Source organism: Oncorhynchus masou, chromosome 27 (genome assembly GCF_036934945.1).
Source record: "Oncorhynchus masou masou isolate Uvic2021 chromosome 27, UVic_Omas_1.1, whole genome shotgun sequence".
NCBI lineage: Eukaryota > Metazoa > Chordata > Actinopteri > Salmoniformes > Salmonidae > Oncorhynchus > Oncorhynchus masou.
Genome location: NC_088238.1, coordinates 61,323,258 through 61,339,530, shown reverse-complemented (window position 1 = coordinate 61,339,530; position 16,273 = coordinate 61,323,258). Strand labels below are relative to the sequence as shown.

The 16,273-nt window shown below is 42.6% G+C and overlaps 1 pseudogene; it reads right to left on the bottom strand.

Moving 5' to 3' along the window:
* The window catches only part of LOC135515535 (uncharacterized), a 26,271-nt pseudogene extending 11,864 nt beyond the window's left edge, over positions 1–14,407 (bottom strand).
* Positions 14,408–16,273: the final 1,866 nt, after the last annotated feature.

Here is a 16,273-nt window from a genome sequence, read left to right as displayed (position 1 = left end):
GTACTATATAGTGGGTCTAGACTACAGTACTGTATAGTGGGTCTAGACTACAGTACTGTATAGTGGGTCTAGACTACAGTACTGTATAGTGGTTCTAGACTACAGTACTGTATAGTGGTTCTAGACTACAGTACTATATAGTGGGTCTAGACTACAGTACTGAAAGCATGGAGGTCATGAAACAGGTGCCTTCTGGGACTCCCTGTCTAGAGTCAGTTACCAACTCAAAGGTGAACTGACAGACAGTAAGCTTACACACATGATATTTGACTTAGCATTGGAGGAATCATCAGAGAAGGCATGGGATATGTTTATGATATGTATAGGTTAATGGTCAGGGATGAAGGGGTCAAGGGTTACCAGCGTAATGGTAGTCTACTGCTGTTGATGGGTTCGAGAAGAACAATCTCTCCAACGTGGCCTGGAAGAGAGGGATGAAAGAAAGAAAGAAAGAAAGAAAGAAAGAAAGGATGAAGTACAGAAAATTTGAAATGAGGAACTGAGGAAATGGGTGATCTTTGAACCGAAATAAACTAAATGATAGATACATTAAAGAAAAAAAGAATGAGTGAGTGAGTGAATGAATAAATTAATGATTGAATTAATTAATTAATAAATGAATGAATGAATGAATAAATTAATTAATAAATGAATGAAGGAATGAATGAATGGTCCCTCCCTCCTCACCAGGGCATCTCCATGACAGAGGTAGAGACAGTGTAGAGCCAGCTCTGTGTTGCTGCCCCCTCCTGGTAGACAGCTAGAATTACACAAAGACAACACCGCCTCCACTGAGAATGGGAGAGCGGAAGAATCAGAGAGAATGAAAAACACCACAGGAGGGTTTTAATCTCAGATCAGCCTGAGACTCATACAGTATAAAACATAGATCCATCAAACTAACCTAACTAACCCCGTCAAACTCAACTCTGGACCAGGAAGCCAGTTCCACTGGTTTTGTAATTGTTCCTTTTCTAATCAGGGACTGATTTAGACCTGGGACACCAGGTGGGTGATTCCCCTCTAATCAGGGACTGATTTAGACCTGGGACACCAGGTGGGTGATTCCCCTCTAATCAGGGACTGATTTAGACCTGGGACACCAGGCGGGTGATTCCCCTCTAATCAGGGCCTGATTTAGACCTGGGACACCAGGTGGGTGATTCCCCTCTAATCAGGGACTGATTTAGACCTGGGACACCAGGTGGGGGATTCCCCTCTAATCAGGGGCTGATTTAGACCTGGGACACCAGGTGGGTGATTCCCCTCTAATCAGGGCCTGATTTAGACCTGGGACACCAGGTGGGTCCAATTCATTATCAGGTAGAAGATAAAACCAAAATACCCCTGACATAGACAATGGACCTCGTAGAGGTGAATACCCCTGACATAGACCATGGACCTCGTAGAGGTGAATACCCCTGAAATAGACCATGGACCTTGTAGAGGTGAATACCCCTGACATAGACCATGGACCTTGTAGAGGTGAATACCCCTGACATAGACCATGGACCCCGTAGAGGTGAATACCTCTGACATAGACCATGGACCTCGTAGAGGTGAATACCCCTGACATAGACCATGGACCTCGTAGAGGTGAATACCTCTGACATAGGGGTTAAGGAAGTATGATTGAATGTTAAGGAAGTATGATTGAATGTTAAGGAAGTAGAGTTGAATGGTAAGGAAGTATGATTGAATGTTAAGGAAGTGGGTTTGAATGTTAAGGAAGTGGGTTTGAATGTTATGGAAGTAGGACTGAATGCTAAGGAAGTAGATTTGAATGTTGTGGAATTAGTATTGAATGCTAAGGAAGTATGATTGAATGTTAAGGAAGTAGAGTTGAATGGTAAGGAAGTGGGTTTGAATGTTAAGGAAGTGGGTTTGAATGTTATGGAAGTAGGACTGAATGCTAAGGAAGTAGGTTTGAATGTTATGGAATTAGATTTGAATGCTAAGGAAGTATGATTGAGGTGCATCAAAGCTGGGACCGAGAGACTGAAAAACAGCTTCTATCTCAAGACCATCAGACTGGTAAATAGCCACCACTAACATTGAGTGGCTGCTGCCAACACACTGACTCAACTCCAGCCACTTCAATAATGGGAATTGATGGGAAATGATGTAAAATATATCACTTGCCACTTTAAACAATGCTACCTAATATAATGTTTACATACCCTACATTATTCATCTCATATGTATACGTATATACTGTACTCTATCATCGACTGCATCCTTATGTAATACATGTATCACTAGCCACTTTAACTATGCCACTTTGTTTACATACTCATCTCATATGTATATACTGTACTCGATACAATCTACTGTATCTTGCCTATGCTGCTCTGTACCATCACTCATTCATATATCTTTATGTACATATTCTTTATCCCCTTACACTGTGTATAAGACAGTAGTTTTGGAATTGTTAGTTAGATTACTTGTTGGTTATTACTGCATTGTCGGAACTGGAAGCACAAGCATTTCGCTACACTCGCATTAACATCTGCTAACCATGTGTATGTGACAAATAAATTTGATTTTGATTTGATTTGATTTTTGAATGTTAAAGATTAAGGAAGTCGAGTTTAATGTTAAGCATGTAGTTTTTAATCTTAATATTAAGGAACTAGTATTGAACGTTAAGGAAGAAGGTTTGAATGGTTCTTCTTACCTTCTTCCTGAATTACAGAACTCCTCTGAAGCTCCTCCCACGGTTTCCAGAGCAACTTCTCATTGGATGATGATGATTCTTCTGGCCACGCCCCTGACCCCTCCTCCCTCTCTCGACAACATGGCAGCTCAGCCTGGAACCCTCGACCCACGTTGATACACCTGAGAGAATCAATCAATGAATTAACAAAAAGAACAAACGAACGAGCAACAGAAGAACACACTCGAATGCATTACTCTGTCCATCCATACTCACGGAAGTAAAAAATATCCCTTCTCTTTAGTCATCCTTCCCGTCCCTCGTTCCCCAGCTGATGGTGGGATGAGGGAGGAGAGGAGCCCCGTTCCCCTGCGTTGGGGATTCAGCATAGGTCGAGGGGTGTAGTGGAGCCCTCTCCCAATCCGCTCCACTCCCCTCTGCCCTCCTCCTCTATGAGACTGGAGCGGACTGAGGAAGGGAATACCTCTGAACACCACTAGGGGTGCTGCTCCATGCTGTGGCAGTCCACTGGGGGGCTGGGATGGAGGAGAGGATAGGTGAAGGGGTGAGGCAGAGACGACGTTTGATTGTGCCTGAGTTTGAAGACTATAGTGACCTGTGAGCAGAAGAGAGGGGGGGAAGAAGCAACATAATAAATCAATTATGAGGAAGCTACAGAAGGAGACTGGATAGAACATGTTTGATTTTGGATTACACGAACACACAGCAACATACCTGTATTATTCTCATTATCCTGGTGAACATGTCTCTGAGTGAACACTGCCTCCTGGCAGTAGACATGGCCAGCGCTTGAGGGGTTGCCGTCGACGACACCCACGTCACCTGACTGCTGCAGCCAATGACAGGGTGGGAGCTTCCACATGACGTTGGAGGGGTGGGAAGTGTGGAGTGGCTGGTGAGAGGAGGGGTAAAACTGGACTGTTCCACTACAATCATCCCCTGGGGTCTGGGTTAGTTCAACTGTCCCGAGAGAAGGGGTCGTGGTGAGTTTGGGAGTGGGGAGAGGGGAGGGAGGAGGGCTAAGGAGCAAGGGGTAGGGGTGAGGAGGAGGAGGAGGGAGAGTGGAAGAGTCTGTGAGTGAATTGTAAGCACTCGCTTTGATCCATCCTGTGCTTCCTCCTCCCGCTTCGAATCCTAAAACTCCACTTCCGGAATTCCCATTCGGAATTCTGTTGCCGGCGACGTTGCGTCTGACGAAGAACGCCTCTGAAAAGGAGTCCAGTTTTTGCCGGTACACCCCAACGCCACCCCCGCTAGGGCCACTTGCTGCCTGGGAATAGGAGTACAGAGATGCCCAATCCTTGGGGTACCCCCCACCCTTCTCACTGCCTTCCCAAGCCACAGAACACTGATCTGGGGGAGAGGGACTCACCCAAAACCCAGGCTTGAACTGGGCATCTGGAGGATCCAGGTTGGACCTTTTATCCCCAAAATCATCACGGTCTCCTCCGAAATCATCAACCCTTCTCAAACTATCCCTGTTTCCTTTATCGTCAAAGATATCGCTACCATTATAGAGATGATCAACTCTGTTGTTTCCACCATCATGGCTACCGGTAGTGGTGTCTCTATAACCACTGTTACCATCTCGCCTCTCTTCACACACATAATCTCTGCTGTAGAACACGTCATCACTGTTACGACAGACTTCATCCATTCTGTAAAAGACCTTATCGCTAGTGTTAGACCCCTTGTCCGTTTTCTCCTCACGCCCATAATCTCTACTGTTGCTGTAGAAAACATCATCCCTACTGCTGATACAGCCTTCGTCCGTTCTGTAAAAGACATCATCCTTTTTACAGCCCTCATCCGTTCTGTGGTAAATATCACCACCACTACCGCTGGCGCTGCTGTCGTCACCATCGCAGCCCTCATCCCTCTGGCTAGCATAGGCAAGGCTCTGACTTTCAAAATGGCTGCCGAAATCATCCCCTTGACCTACAACATCATCCGCAACCCCCCTATTACGATAGATAGCTTTCCGCGCTCCAAAACAACCATCTCTACCATCGACATCACTACAGTTATCACCTCTGCTATGTCCATGAATGTCTACATAACCTCCTCTTCCACCACCCTCACCGCTGTAGCTGTCTCTGCTCCCCCCATAATAGGGGCTTGAATCGGGGAGAGGGGTCCTGGGTGCTGCCTCTATTCCAGTTCCCTCATATTGCTCCAGGGGAATCTGGAGCTCCGGAGGGTGGTGGCAAGATGTCTGGTCCAGACTGGGGCTCCCGATACCGAGGTGGAAGTGGTGGGAGAGGTGGGTGTGATGCTGGAAGCATGGGTCCTGGTAAGGCTGGGGAGTTGGAGGTTGGAGGGGTGTTCTCTCAGCCATAGGGTCTCTGGTCTCTCTGGGTGTGTTCTGTGCTGGGATGGAGGGACCTCTAGTGGTTACTCTGTTGCCCTGCTGTAGAAAATTACCTGGAGAACCTTCGCTATTGAGAGTGTGACTCAAGTCGTTAAAACTTATTGGCAAACAAATCTCACACACTGAAACTGGCCTTTAGATTATATCTGTTCAATGCACAAGTCTCTCTCTCTCTGTCTATCTCTCTCTCTCTGCGTCTCTCTCTCTCTGCGTCTCTCTCTCTCTCTGCGTCTCTCTCTCTCTCTGCGTCTCTCTCTCTCTGCGTCTCTCTCTCTCTGCGTCTCTCTCTCTCCGTCTCTCTCTCTCCGTCTCTCTCTCTCCGTCTCTCTCTCTCCGTCTCTCTCTCTCCGTCTCTCTCTCTCCGTCTCTCTCCGTCTCTCTCTCTCCGTCTCTCTCTCTCTGTCTCTCTCTCTCTGTCTCTCTCTCTCTCTGTCTCTCTCTCTCTCTGTCTCTCTCTCTCTGTCTCTCTCACGCTGTCTGTTGTAATTAGGTCACGTTAAGACTGTATGACTCAGAGAGATTATGCATCTCTCACAGGAAGACTCCGTTGTTACCATCTTCTATGTATTTCCTCCTCTCTCTCTTCTTTTATTTTTCTTTCTCTGTCGACATGACCGACAAAAAACAAGGTCTCAAAATATATCACACTGTCACACACAAGCATATTCTGATCATGTCGGCTTATACACACACACACACACATATCCTTATTGTGTGCGCTTATACACACACACACACACACACACACATATCCTTATTGTGTACGCTTATACACACACAGGTGTCAGGATGAAAAGGTAACAGAGACAGTCCCCCATCCACCCTCAATGAAAACCACATCCTCAGGAAACATAGTTACGGTCTCCCTCCTCTCTATCTTTATCTCTCTCACTGTTGATCTATCTCTATTTCTCTCTCACTGTTGATCTATCTTTATTTCTCTCTCACTGTTGATCTATCTCTCTCTCTCTCTCTTTATATATATATATATATATATATATATATATATATATATATATATATATATATATATCTCTCTTTATATCTCTCTCTCTTTTATATATATATATATATATATATATATATCTCTCTTTATATCTCTCTCTTGCTTTATATATATCTATATATATATATATCTCTCTCTCATTATATATATATATATATATATATATATATATCTCTTTATATATATATATGTATATATATCTCTCTTTATATATATATATCTATATATCTCTCTCTCTCTTAATATATAAATATATATATATATATATATATATATATCTCTTTATATCTCTCTCTCTCTCTCTCTCTCTCTCTCTCTCTCTCTCTAAACGTATATCGTTCTCTTCACTTACCAATTGATGTCGTCTATGTTTTTCTCTATTATATTAGCACAAGAACACCACACATTCTCAGGCTGGTCAGTTACACATCCTACGGTTTGGTTAAAGACCTACATGTGTATGTTTATAGGGGCGGGTGTGTGTGGGAGGGTGGGTAGGGGAGCTTTGTGTCTGTCTGTGTGAGCGCGTGTGTGAGTGTAGATGAGAACCCTGTTGTTTACCGGAGTGAGGATCTCTAGGTTAGTCAGCTGACAGGAAGTCTCTACACAGACACACACACCACTCTCTACCCAAAGAGACAGAGAGAGAAGAAGGAAGACAGGAGGGAATCCTCCGAATGACCCCGACCCCCCGTTCCTTCCTTCCCTCATTCCTTCCTCCTTTCATTCCCTCATTCATTCCTTCATTCCTTCATTCATTCATTCCTTCATTCATTCCCTCCTTCCTTCCTTCCTTCGCTCCTCCTTTCATTCCCTCATTCATTCCCTCATTCCTTCCTCCTTTCATTCCCTCATTCATTCCCTCATTCCTTCCTCCTTTCATTCCCTCATTCCTTCCCTCATTCCTTCCTTCATTCCCTCATTCCTTCCCTCATTCCCTCCTTCCTTCATTCCCTCCTTCCTTCCTTCATTCCCTCCTTCCTTCCTTCATTCCCTCCTTCCTTCCCTCATTCCCTCCTTCCTTCCCTCATTCCCCCCTTCCTTCCTTCATTCCCTCATTCCTTCATTCATTCCTTCATTCCCTCATTCCTTCCTTCATTCCTTCCTTCATTCCCTCCTTCCTTCCCTCATTCCCTCCTTCCTTCCCTCATTCCTTTCTTCATTCCCTCATTCCTTCCTTCATTCCCTCATTCCTTCCTTCATTCCCTCATTCCTTCCTTCATTCCTTCCTTCATTCCCTCATTCCTTCCTTCATTCCCTCATTCCTTCCTTCATTCCCTCATTCCTTCCTTCATTCCCTCATTCCTTCCTTCATTCCTTCCTTCATTCCTTCCTTCATTCCCTCCTTCCTTCCCTCATTCCCTCCTTCCTTCCCTCATTCCTTTCTTCATTCCCTCATTCCTTCCTTCATTCCCTCATTCCTTCCTTCATTCCCTCATTCCTTCCTTCATTCCCTCATTCCTTCCTTCATTCCTTCCTTCATTCCCTCATTCCTTCCTTCATTCCCTCATTCCTTCCTTCCTTATTTATTTCCCTCATTAAAATACATTTTTTGACATGCGTTTTTCTGGATTTTTTTTGTTGTTATTCTGTCTCTCACTGTTCAAATAAACCTACCATTAAAATGATAGACGGATCATTTCTTTGTCAGAGGGCAAACGTACAAAATCAGCAGGGGATCAAATACTTTTGTATATACAGTGAGGGAAAAAAGTATGTGGACACCCCTTCAAATTAGTGGATTCAGCTTTTTCAGCCGTTGCTGACAGGTGTATGAAATTGAGCACTTTCATCATGTGACTTTCATCATGTGACTTTCATCATGTGACTTTCATCATGTGACTTTCATCATGGCACCGTCACAGGACGCCACCTTTCCAAGGAGTCAGATTTCTGCCCTGCTTGCCCTGCTCTGCCCCACTTACAGTTGCCCCGGACAACTGTAAGTGTTATTGTGAAGTGGGAACGTCTAAGAGCAACAACGGCTCAGCCGCGAAGTGGTAGGCCACACAAGCTCACAGAACGGGACGAAGCGAGTAAAAATCCTCTGTACTCGTTTGCAACCGTTCACGACCGAGATACAAAATGCCTTTGGAAGCCTAAGCCTAAGATCATCACCATGAGCCAATGACAAGTGTTGGCCAGAGTGGTGTAAAACCTCGACACCAATGGACTCTGGAAACACGTTCTCTGGAGTGATGAATTATGGTCTGGGGCTGTTGTTCATGGTTCGGACTAGGCCCCGTAGCTCCAGTGAAGGGAAATAGAGAGAGAGAGAGAGAGAGAGAGAGACCAAACAAACAAAAACAAAGGCAAAGTCTTCTCATGCTTTGTTAATTTCAAAAAAGCCTTCGACTCAATTTGGCATGAGGGTCTGCTATACAAACTGATGGAAAGTGGTGTTGGGGGTAAAACATACGACATCATAAAATCCATGTACACAAACAACAAATGTGCGGTTAAAATTGGCAAAAAACACAAATTTCTTCACACAGGGTCGTGGGGTTAGACAGGGATGCAGCTTAAGCCCCACCCTCTTCAACATATATATCAACGAACTGGCGCGGACACTAGAAAAGTCTGCAGCACCCGGCCTCACCCTACTGGAATCCGAAGTCAAATGTCTGCTGTTTGCTGATGATCTGGTGCTTCTGTCACCAACCAAGGAGGGCCTACAGCAGCACCTAGATCTTATGCACAGATTCTGTCAGACCTGGGCCCTGACAGTAAATCTCAGTAAGACCAAAATAATGGTGTTCCAAAAAAGGTCCAGTCACCAGGACCACAAATACAAATTCCATCTAGACACTGTTGCCCTAGAGCACACAAAAAACTATACATACCTTGGCCTAAACATCAGCGCCACAGGTAACTTCCACAAAGCTGTGAACGATCTGAGAGACAAGGCAAGAAGGGCATTCTATGCCATCAAAAGGAACATAAATTTCAACATACCAATTAGGATTTTGCTAAAAATACTTGAATCAGTCATAGAGCCCATTGCCCTTTATGGTTGTAAGGTCTGGGGTCCGCTCACCAACCAAGACTTCACAAAATGGGACAAACACCAAATTGAGTCTCTGCACGCAGAATTCTGCAAAAATATCCTCCGTGTACAACGTAGAACACCAAATAATGCATGCAGAGCAGAATTAGGCCGATACACACTAATTATCAAAATCCAGAAAAGAGCTGTTAAATTCTATAACCACCTAAAAGGAAGCGATTCCCAAACCTTCCACAACAAAGCCATCACCTACAGAGAGATGAACCTGGAGAAGAGTCCCCTAAGCAAGCTGGTCCTGGGGCTCTGTTCACAAACACACCCTACAGAGCCCCAGGACAGCAGCACAATTAGAACCAACCAAATCATGAGAAAACAAAAAGATAATTACTTGACAGATTGGAAAGAATTAACAAAAAAACAGAGCAAACTAGAATGCTATTTGGCCCTACACAGAGAGGACACAGAGGCAGAATACCTGACCACTGTGACTGACCCCAAATTAAGGAAAGCTTTGACTATATGTACAGACTCAGCGAGCATAGCCTTGCTATTGAGAAAGACCAACGTAGGCAGACCTGGCTCTCAAGAGAAGGCAGGCCATGGGCATACTGCCCACAAAATGAGGTGGAAACTGAGCTGCACTTCCTAACCTCCTGCCCAATGTATGACCATATTAGAGAGACATATTTCCCTCAGATTACACAGATCCACAATTCGAAAACAAATCCAATTTTGATAAACTCCCATATCTACTGGGTGAAATTCCACAGTGTTCCATCACAGCAGCAAGATGTGTGACCTGTTGCCACAAGAAAAGGGCAACCAGTGAAGAACAAACACCATTGTAAATACAACCCATATCTATGCTTATTTATTTTATCTTGTGTCCTTTACCATCTGTACATTGTTAAAACACTGTATATATATATATAATATGACATTTGTAATGTCTTTATTGTTTTGAAACTTCTGTATGTGTGATGTCTACTGTTCATTTTTATTGTTTACTTCACTTTATATATTATCTACCTTACTTGCTTTGGCAATGTTAACACATGTTACCCATGCCAATTGAATTGAATTGAGAGAGAGAGAGAGAGAAAACTGGACTTTTTTTCTATCAGATCAATCTCATCACTACATTTCTCATCACTAAATAAAGAATTGATGAAGGACTCATCTCGCCTAAAGAAGGTGAGATGAGATCAACAACGTACTTACGGTAGTTGCAATACAGGTGAAATAAGACACACTTAGTATCCTAGCACGGAAAAAGGCATTTCCTTGATTATTTTGAGTGCCCAAAATGTAACGTCGTGTTTCAGGCCAATGTTTTATATTGTGTTAAATGTAGATTGATCTGAGATGTGGTTTTCTAGTGTTTAGAGTCTGTGTGACTAACACGGTATACAATCATGTGTCCTAATTATGGCAGAATCTGAACACTGGCCAAACAATTAACTATGTCAGAATCTGAACACTGGCCAAACAATTAACTATGTCAGAATCTGAACACTGGCCAAACAATTAACTATAGCAGAATCTGAACACTGGCCAAACAAATAACTATAGCAGAATCTGAACACTGGCCAAACAATTAACTATAGCAGAATCTGAACACTGGCCAAACAATTAACTATAGCAGAATCTGAACACTGGCCAAACAATTAACTATAGCAGAATCTGAACACTGGCCAAACAATTAACTATGGCAGAATCACAGGTCAAAGCTACAAGATTAAAGCTGCACTATTTTGATCAATACCCATTTAATACCTATTACATACCCATTATATACCCATCATATACCCATTAGATACCCATTATATTCATTATATACCCATTATATTCATTGCATACCCATTATATTCATTATATACCCATTATATTCATTGCATACCCATTATATTCATTACATACCCATTATATTCATTATATACCCATTACATACCTATTACATACCCATTATATTCATTACATAACCATTATATTCATTATGTACCCATTATATACCCATTACATACCTCTTATATACCTATTTATTGGGTCTAGCCACATCATACTAATTTCCTATATTTATCCAAATATCCAAATATTCCATCCTAAAAAAACAGATGGCGAAACACTGCAGTGAATTTCTTCAAATGTCTTTAGCTTACTGCCTGAACGTTTCAGTGCAGGTTTGACGGGAACCTACCGAATAAGATCACCCATCAACCCTCGACAGGTCGGCACGCCTGCAGTAATAAGGTCGGTCTTGTTCCACCCAATAAAACCCATAAACATGTAATTGACCTAATTCCTGAAAATGAATTATTTTCACAAGGTACAAAGTTATTTTTCCTCAGTACAGATTGGACGCTTGTCTAAATAACTAATTAACCAAAGGTCATGAAGGTCACGGGTAAGGTATACCCGTTGCACATTCCCTACTGAGAATTATCTTATATTTTAATTTAGTTTATATTTTATGCTGTCGTTAGACCTGTATAAAAGCTTCTTCTTTTTTGGGGGGAAATATTGTGTGTCACTGACAATAACAGATTAATGTAAAGTGGCTGTTCCACTAGATGTCATAAGGTGAATTCACCAATTTGTAAGTCGCTCTGGATAAGAGCGTCTGCCAAATGACTTAAATGTAAATGTAATAAAAAAGTATTGATTGGTGAAAATGGACTTACTGTCAGCAGCAGATCCAGGTTCTCAGACTCAACCTGAAATATGGAAAAGCATTTATTTTACAATAGAAATCAATGACGTGTTATCGGACAAATTTGTATATGCATTTTTCTACTTCTGTGACAGTAGAGGATCTCTTTTGATGATAACAATTATCAGATGGGTTATTGTACCAACAAAAAAGCTAACAGCCAATAACCCAACGGGACAATAACCCAACGGGACAATAACCCAACGGGACAATAACCCAACGGGACAATAACGCAACGGGACAATAACGCAACGGCCAAAAACCCAACGGCCAATAACCCAACGGCCAATAACCCAATAACCCAACGGCCAATAACCCAACGACCAATAACCCAACGGGACAATAACCCAACGGGACAATAACCCAATAACCCAACGGGACAATAACCCAACGGGCCATTAACCCAACGGGACAATAACCCAACGGGACAATAACCCAACGGCCAATAACCCAACGGGACAATAACCCAATGGCACAATAACCCAACGGGACAATAACCCAACGGGACAATAACCCAACGGCCAATAACCCAATAACCCAACGGGACAATAACCCAATAACCCAACGGGACAATAACCCAACGGGCCAATAACCCAATAACCCAACGGGACAATAACCCAACGGCCAATAACCCAACGGCACAATAACCCAACGGGACAATAACCCAACGGGACAATAACCCAACGGGACAATAACCCAACGGCCAATAACCCAATAACCCAATGGCCAATAACCCAACGGGCCAATAACCCAATAACCCAACGGGACAATAACCCAACGGGCCAATAACCCAATAACCCAACGGCCATTAACCCAACGGGACAATAACCCAATGGGACAATAACCCAACGGGACAATAACCCAACGGGACAATAACCCAACGGGACAATAACCCAACGGGACAATAACCCAACGGGACAATAACCCAATAACCCAACGGCCAATAACCCAATAACCCAACGGCCAATAACCCAACGACCAATAACCCAACGGGACAATAACCCAACGGGACAATAACCCAACGGGACAATAACCCAACGGGACAATAACCCAACGGGACAATAACCCAACGGGACAATAACCCAATAACGCAACGGGACAATAACCCAACGGGACAATAACCCAACGGGCCAATAACCCAAATGGACAATAACCCAACGGCCAATAACCCAACGGGACAATAACCCAACGGGACAATAACCCAACGGGACAATAACCCAACGGGACAATAACCCAACGGCGCAATAACCCAACGGCGCAATAACCCAACGGCGCAATAACCCAACGGCCAATAACCCAACGGCGCAATAACCCAACGGCGCAATAACCCAACGGCACAATAACCCAACGGCACAATAACCCAACGGGACAGTAACCCAACGGGACAATAACCCAACGGCCAAATGCTCTATGAAATTTTGAGTGAGATATTTTTCAGAGGTATGAACGCAGTGACGGAACTTAAGGATTTAGTTGACGAGCCAGCTGCACTAGTAGACGGGGATTTCAGTCAAACCCAAATAACATTCACTGCGATATTTAAAAATACTAAATTCCACTGTCCTGACAGGCCAGATGGACATATGTTCTTCTTACCCGGTCTGAACAGTACTAGCCTCAGGCTAGGCGGATAGATTCGTTTACATCCCTGCATGCACGGCACTCAAAATATGACAAATGCATATGAGGTCAACACCAAATACTGCAATTTCAAAATAACTATTGAACTGGCCTACTCAAAATTCTCTACGAGTACAATTTGTGATGCGATTCAACTGAGTAATGAAAAAGCACATATGTAAACCATCTTTTCAGAATGACTACATGTCTTTCAGCAACAGTACCAGGATGGAGCAGAAGCTGGAAACGGATTGAGAAAACGGAGGACATTTAAAAGGCTTTGCAGAAATGTCCTTTGCTTGAGGCACAGTTCAGAAATAACGTTCCCCCTCTAGATCCCAAATAGAGAAAGACCAATGGATGGGAGACGCCAGGAGAGTAGAGACTGGGATCCTAATAAAAATCTGAATGGGGTCAAAAGGTCAAAAATCACCAGATTTAAATGCGTTAATAAATCATAAGCCCTGAAAACAATAGACTGTCCTGGGGGGGGGGGGGGCTTCAATGAGATCCGTGTCTTGCAGACCTATTCAATTGCCAGGACTTTATACGGGGAGTCTTGTCATGAGTACGGCCACATGCGCTTTCAGACCCTTGTGATCAACAAAAATATACAATAACATTTTTTTTTAAATATCCTTGTTTTTAAAGTATAAAAATAACTAAGCCAGTTGATAGTGTATGAAGCCACAGGGTTTATCATTGTTTTTGCCAGATGTGCAATTGGGTCAACAGCATCAACAAAGATGCTTCTGTACCTGTACGTAATGATACAATATAAAACCATCTTCACAGCATTGCAACCTGTGACCGTATAGTAACTTAAGTTTCAAACTTATAGACAAGGACAGAGATGCAGACTTACCATTCATCCTTTCGGCGTGATCACGGCACAGCTCTGCTACATGTGTGTGTGTGGTCTGTGTCTTTCTGTACTTACGTACGTGTGGGAGGGAGTTTCGTAGGAGCGGTTATGGGCCCGCTGTCGCTCTCTCAAAACCCCTGATCTCACCTCCGTGTGTGTCTGAATGAGAAAAGGAGAGAGACAGAAACAGAGAGAGGGAGGTAGGGAGAGAGAGCCCTCTGATCTCTCACACACCTCGTCATTGCGACCCTGGAACAAAATTACATGAACACACACACACACAGACAGAGAACAATCCACCACAGAGAAGCGGGCCCAGACCTCGAACACAGCTCTCGGTTTGACACAGCAACATCTTGCCTTGTCTCTCTCTCCTCCCTTACATCTCTCAGTTTGACATTTACTAGACCGTTACCAACAACTTTATTAAGAGAACACTCAGACACTAATATATATATATATATATATATAAAAGTAGAGCAAAATACACAATACATTCAGGGGTTTAAAGTATAAAAAAATACTTTAAAGTACTACTTGAGCAGTTTTTTTGGGGGGGGGGTATCTGTACTGTATATTTATTTATTTTGGCAACTTTTACTTCACTATATTCCTCAATAAAGTAATGTAAATGTTTACTCTGTACATATTAAATGCTTCGCAGGACAGAAACGGTCCAATTGACAGGCTTGTCAAGAGAACATCCCTGGTCACCTCTACTGCCTCTGATCTGGAGGAATCACTAAACACAAATGCTTAGTTTGTAAATGATGTCTTTGGACCCTGGCTGTAAATGTAAAAATATATATATATTTAAAAAAAATTGTGCTGTCGAGTTTAATTTAATATTAGGAATTTTAAATGATTCATACTTCGACTTTCGATACTTAAGTATTTTTTTAAACCAAATATTTTTTACTCAAGTAGTATTTTACTGGGTGACTTTCACTTTCACTTGAGTCATTTTCTATTAAGGTATCTTTACTTTTACTCAAGTATGACAATTGAGTACTTTTTCCACCACTTACTACGTGGTAACAGTTTGGTTTGAATTAAATGTGAATCTATTGATGAAGATGGTGAGGATGAAGATGTTTGAAATGTGCGAGGTGTGACAGTAAGAGCAAGAGGCATGTCATGACTGTGCACCGTGGCTCAGAAGGTGGTTGGGGCTGGTTTCAGACCGTCGGGGACGGCGTGCTAACTTGGGGGCGATCTGGTTCCCGGTATCTCCTCACCCCGACGGCAAGGTATTGAGAAATAAAACAAAATCTGAAAACCTAAAAAAAATAAAATAAAAAAAAGCATTTATAGGATACTGTTTCAGACAAGTATGAAATAAACTATAGTAAAATACTACAATATTTTTGATGTGTTTGTACAGACTAACGGCCAAGAAAAAGTGAAAGATATAGAGGTATAGAGGTTCTATCAATACTTTAAGAGTGTAGTCAGAGACGACATCGAGACATCGAGACGAACGCACGTCGGGCCATGAATTAAAATGATGAGAGTTGGTTTCCCAAACACTGATTAACCCTAACCCAATTCAATGGAATATGCTTCTTCGTCCTGTCGGAGAAACGGACCATGTTTTTACTAGTATCAGTCAAATATCAGTCAATATGATTTTAAAAAATTACAAAAATATATCATTTAGTGTTAAAGCTGCACTAAAACACAGTATTTTACCAGATTCAAATATATTCATTATGTATAATTAACAGTAGATATTTTACCAGATTCAAATATTGATATTTCATTTTACAGCAGATATTTTTTTTACCAGATATTAAAATATATAGTCAAAAGGATTTAGTTGTGCTTGAAACAACTCAGAACTCCTGGCTAAAACGATACAAACCCTCTAATATTTTAAATGAATACATTATACATTCAATTGATGTGTGGGGGAGGAAAACCCTAAACCTGGTAGATGGTGTTGTCGACGGTAACATCAACCGCAGGTTAACGGGCCTCGCCTACGTGTGGCTTTAGGAAAGTTCACGCACAA